Source organism: Octodon degus, unplaced genomic scaffold, assembly GCF_000260255.1.
Source record: "Octodon degus isolate 3935 unplaced genomic scaffold, OctDeg1.0 scaffold00026, whole genome shotgun sequence".
In the NCBI taxonomy this organism is placed as follows: domain Eukaryota; kingdom Metazoa; phylum Chordata; class Mammalia; order Rodentia; family Octodontidae; genus Octodon; species Octodon degus.
The window spans coordinates 10,670,126-10,676,273 of NW_004524602.1; positions in this window are offsets into that span (position 1 = coordinate 10,670,126).

The following is a 6,148-nucleotide window of genomic DNA, read 5'->3' on the forward strand; positions in this document are numbered from 1 at the left end:
AGGAGAAGTACCCTCTATAAAGTTAGTACATTTGGATTTGTCTGAAATCCTTCCAGCACTGAAACTTCATCTAGATCGTTTAACTCTGAAATGGTCATGAATTTTGCATGAACAAGTGGTGGTGCCTTACAGTGGAAAAATCTGCCTTTTTCAAACTTAAAAGAGATAATGACCAAAAAATAAAAGTTAAGAACTGTGGCTGTACTAGCATTTTAAACTTCAGAATTACTAGGAGTAAGATGACCGTTAAATAAGGTAGTGGTGGCTAGCAAGCTTTCCACCTGCACAGAGCACGCAGGCAGTGCTGGTGGCTCCCGGCAGCCAGACGTGACCAGCCTGGCTCTCCGTAGCTGAAGAGATGAAGGTCTCGGGAGATATATAACTTATTCGCAGCACCATGGTTGAGAAAGTTTTATAGACTACCTTAGTGTCCTTAATTCTGCCTGGCTTTATTGATAATTAGAGATCAGCTTTCAGTCCAACCGCAGCCTCTGCAGACACAGCTGTGAAGGGCAGCAGGCCTGGGTGTCACAGTGGACGCAGAGGTGCGTGGCTGCGGAGCCCTCCCGCTCCGGGCCTCATGTCTCTCTGGGTGGGGAGCGGCTGCCGTATGAGTCCCTTCTATCCTCAGTGTCATCTTATTTGGGGTTCAGTGTAGCTTGAAGAATTAAGCTGCAGGTGCCCCTCAGCACTGCTGGCCCCGGGCTGGCCCTGCCCAACTGGAAGTTAGACTTGCGCTGAAGGGGACTTTCAGCTCCGGCCAGCACAAGACGGGGTGTTGTGTGCACCTTCCTGAAAGACTCCCTGTAAGCCGCCTGCCCGACGTGGGTCTGCTCCCCTCGCCTCCCTCATACAGGACTGGCATTCTACCCAGAGCTGCACCCCAGTCCTAGCGCGAATTCTTGATGTGAACATTGAGAGAAACATGAAAGAGCTGTCCTGGCCAGCTCCCAAATTGCTCTGGCCTCTTCATGTTGAGGACGGTCATACACGTGGCCAGCACAGCTCCTTGCAGGAAAACTGGCCCAGATGGCTCAGAAGGCGACATTGCAATCCTGTGAGAGGAGCTGTCCATGTTGGCCTGGTCAGCAAAGAGTGTGTCCGGTGTCGGGCACCTGCTGTGGCCCGCATGTGGGCCCCTGCTCCGCTGGTAGCTCCTGCCGTGGCACCTTGCTAGGTGACTGCTCTGTGCAGTCTTGGCTGCCACTCCTGTCCTAGACTGCCCCACAATGGATAAGGACGCACACTGGTCAAGGAGTAGAAATCCAAGTAGCTTCAGAGAAGCCCCCCTAGGCTCACTCAGCAGGTTCTTAGCCAGGAACATGCCCCAGGCCTTTCTTAGGCCATGAAGCAAAACAAAAGGACACAGCTCACCCTGACTGAGCAGGCCCTCAGGACCAGCTCGGCTCCTTCCCACCAGCACACCCTGGAGACACTGCCCCTTCACAGCCAAGCAAATTCTTAACTCATGCTCCACATCTGGTGAACTCTAGGCCTCATGCAAGCCATGTTCTACTAATAATCAAGACCCCGTAGCAGCCAGGTGGGATAGCAGCTGGTAGTGTCAACTATTCAGGAGGCTGAAGCAGGAGTATCATGAGTAAAATTCGAGGCCAGCCGCAGCAGCACAGAGACCTGGCCTCGGAGGTGGTTTGGTGCTGCCTCTTGGCCTGTGCTCACCTTCCTCACCCCAGCTGTACCTCAGTTCTTCATCTCGTGCAAGCGAAAGTCAGAGCCAGGCTGTCTGCGAGTTTCTGAACCCCTAGTGGTGGTGGTGGGGATCACCCTGCCTCCACTGCTTGCTGGCTGTGTGGGCTAGCTCTTGTTTACATATCCTGACCTCCAGTTCTAGGTGTGGGGTAGGAAGGATAAGAAGAGAACCTTTTCTAGCAGGTTGTGCCAAAGCTTAGATTTAATACACAAAGCTGTTTGCCTGGCACACGGTAAAAGAGCCCAACAAAGGCTGTTGTGGATGTGGCATTAATTCTGTGTCATGCCGTTTGCTACTGGTTCTACTTCTCCGTTTAGATTACAGATGGTGAAAGCAGACCTCCTTAGACGTAATCCCCTCTCCATATACCCCTACAGAGTCAGATTCATAGGAAGTACGAGGTGCCTGAGTACCCAGTTTCCAAACACAAAATATCTGACCTCCGCACTTAGGGCTGATTGCTAGGCTGTACGTTCCTCGGGACACACGACCTGTAAGACTACAAAAGAAACCACATTCTTCCCTGATATTTGTTTTTAAGGCTCCTTTATTATTTTTTTTTTTTGAAGGCGTTGACTTGAAACAGGGTCTCTCTATGCAGTTCAGGCTGGCCTTGAACTCACTATGTTACCCAGACTGGCCTCAAACTTTTGGTGATCCTCCTGCCTCAGCCTTCCAAGTGCTGGGATTACAGGCATGCACCACCATGCCCAGTTTAAGAGTTCTTTAAAAGATAATTGGAGATTGTTTTTTACTAACTGACATTTGATTATGATTGGACATGGAATTTTGCATTTGTATTTCTCTGATGTATCATAACTTTGTTTATTTTTGGGGAGGGTGGGTGGGTAGTGGGATGCAAACTCAGGACCTTGCTCTTGCTAGGCAGGCGCTGGGTTGCTGAGCTGTATCCTTCCCCTACATATAATACATTTAATGCAAAGGGTGTACCATTTTCCTCTGCTCTTTTCCTTCTCTGCCCTTCAGTCTAGCTTTTGCTATAAACTGCACTCTTCCATTTAGAACACAGAAGTTTATTTAAACTCAGCAGATGGAAAATGAGGCCTTTATCTTGGTTCCCAGGAAGAATACAATGAACTAACCAGCTTCACAACTCTAAGCTCCTTAGTAAGCTTTCGCTGTCCATTAACATCTGTTGTACAGTGCGCCGATGAAGCCCAGCCTCTGCCCTTTCACCCTACCTCATTGTCTTCCCAGCCCCGCAATCACCACCCTACATTCGGGGCAACTCTTCCTTTCTCTTCCGTCTCCCACAGGTCTGTCTTTCTTGTGTCGGGTTGATTTCACTTAATACAACGCCCTCCAATTCCATCCATCTTGCTGCAAATGACAGGGCTTGATTATGCTTCATGACTGAATAATACTCCATTTTCTACACACACCTTGTTTTCTTTATCCATTCTCTTGGTGGGCAGCAGCCTGCTCCCACATGTAGGCCTCAGTGATCTGGGTTGTGCTGAGCTCATTCCTCTGGATACATACTCAGGCGTGCTAAACTGTACTTCTAGCCCTTTATTAAATTTTATTTTAAGACCAGATCTCACTAAGTTGCCCAGGTTGGCCTGGAACTTGTGATCCTCCTGCTTCAGCCTCTGAGTAGCTGAAATCACCCATGTCCAAAGCCAACCTTTTTTTAACCTTCTTTTTTTTTTTTTTTTTTTTTTTTTTTTTCCCAGAACCAGGGATTGAACTCAGGCCCTTGTGCTTGCCAGGCAAGCGATTATTCTACTGAGCCATCTCCCTGGCCCCTTTAAGCTATTTTTTTTTTAATTTTTATTTATGTGTGTGTGTGTGTGTGTGTGTGTGTGTGTGTGTGGCCAGCTCAGCCCACCAGGGGGCGGGGCTGGCTGGCATGTGGTGCTGGGGGATTGAACCGCGGTCCCTGTGCTTTGCTAAACTTGTTCTAAGTAGGTACTTTAGACCACTGAGCCATCTCACCAGCCCCTTTAAGCTATTTTTTAAAACCTATTTTTACTTTATTAGGCCCCATAATAGCTGTATTAATTGGCTTTCCCGTCAACAGTGTATGAGTCCATTTTTCTCCTTATCTTAACTAGCATTTTTTTTTTCTTTTTGGCTTTGTTTTGTAACAGTCATTATAAGTCATTGTGTTATGTTTTGTTTACAGTCCTTGAACCCAGCATCTTCACACTGAGCTGCATCCCCACCCCTTTTTTATTTTGAGTGGGGAGGTGTTAATAAATCACTGTGTTGCTCAGGCTGGACTCAAACTTGTGGTTTTCCTGTCTCGGCCTCTGAGGGTGCTGGGACTACAGACAGGCACCATGGCACCCAGCTTCACAGTGATTTGCGTTTTTCTGGTGGCTAATATTGAACAGTATTTCATACTGTATTTCATTTCTGTATTTTGAGAACTGTCATACCCTCCCCTAAATGCTCTGCCACTGAGCTACATCCCTGACCTTTTTTTATTCTATTTAGAGAGACTGGGGCTGGTGAGATGGCTCAGTGGTCTAAAGCACCTACTTAGAACAAGCTTAGCAAAGCACAGGGACCGAGGTTCAATCCCCCAGCACCACATGCCAGCCAGCCCCGCCCCCTGGTGGGCTGAGCTGGCCACACACACACACACACACACACACACACACAAATAAAAAAAAAATATCTATTTAGAGAGACTACTTACTAAACTGCTCAGGTTGACCCAAAACTTGCAAGCCTTCTGCCTTGGTCTCTGGGAAACTGGAATTGCAGTTTAGGTCCCAGGTCCTCCCCACACACCCATCCCCTGGCCCCCGTACAGGTGTTGAAACCCATGCCAATGCCTCTTTTGTTATTTTCTTATTTTTGTCTTTTTGAGACAGGATCTGCAGTGCAGTTCAGGCTGTCCTTGAGCTCACTTTGTAGTCCAGACTGGTCTTGAACTTTTTTAGTTTTCTTATTTATTTTTGACACAAGAGGTACTAGGGAGATAGCTCAGTGACATAAATGCCTGCCTGGAAAGTGTAAGGGCCTGAGTTCAACCCCTGGTACCAAAAAAAAAAAAAAAAAAAAAAAAAAATCCTTCCATGAGACAGGGTCTTGCCTCTGAAAGGCTGAGGCAGGAGGATACAAAGTTCAAGCCCAGTGTGGGCAATTTAGCAAGACCCTATCTCAAAAAATTAATCCGACCATGTACAAACCATCGGGGCAGAAGAAAGATCACTGGGATCCCTACTGTACCCCACACTGAGGCGCGCAGTGGACACAAGTGCTGCTTCTCAGCCCTGCTTGCTGATAAAGTTGCCTGGATAGCATTTAGCAAATGATAACTGAGTCCCAGGACGGGATCAAGTCCGTCAGAGCAGGAGGAAGGGTCCTGTTGTCTTGACTTTGTACAAGCTGTCTAGGCGATCCTTTTTTTAATTTTTATTTTTGTATTTTTATATTTTAGGGAAGGGCCTACAGGGTGTTCAGGGGCTCACTACTAGATCGGACTTGTAGTGATTCACCTGTTTACAGCCTCCCAAGAGCTGGGGTTACAGGTGCCGCCACCACGCCCAGTCTCAATCACCCTCTCATGGCACCCCGGGGGTGGGGCTGGCACCGCAGGCCTGGGGATCAAACCTCTGGTCCCTGCTCCTGCTTGCAGGCACTTCAATCACTGGCCTGGCCCTGTCCAGGCAATCCTAATCGAAACCTTAGCAAAGAGTCTCCGAAGCAGAGCCATGTAAGATTTTATTCACAGAATGTTCTAGCTAGAAGAGGGTCTAATAAGTCATCTAATCTGAGCAGGGGAGATAGCTCAGTGGCCATTAGCACCTGCCTGGGAAATGCAAGGTCCTGAGATGGATCCTGGTACACACACGCGCACACGCACACACACACACACACACACACACACACACATACCCCTAATCTATCTTACTGTACAGCAGGGAGCTGAGCTCAGCTGCGAAAGGAGTGCCTGGCTGCTGTTTCCGAGTCTGCACTCCAGTGTGGGCCCTCTAGCTGTGTCTCCATCTCCCTCAGCAGTGTCCTTCCCAGCTTCAGTTCAGCCAAGAAATCTGAGGGTCTCAGGATGGGAAACAGAGGTGACCACAAATTCCAAGTCCTCATCTCTTCTTTTGCCCAGAGCAGCTTAGTTTTTTTGTGTATATGATAGAGGAGCATGAGGTGAAGAAGCAAAAATTTCCTCCCATTTTACAGGTGAGGAAACTGAGTCCTGGACAGCACTACAGAGCTGGCAAATGGCAGGGCTCGTACCAAAACTGTCTAACTTCCTGCAGCACAGGGCCTTCCCTGAAAGCACAAACATAGTAGCTGAAGAGAGTCACTTCCATGCACTAGGAATTTCAATCTAAAACTCCCTGTTGATTCTTTTGCTGGGCATCGTGGCACTCACCTGTAATTCCAGCACTGGGAAGGCTGAGGTAGGAACATCACTGCAAGTTTGAGTTCAGCCTGAGCTATATA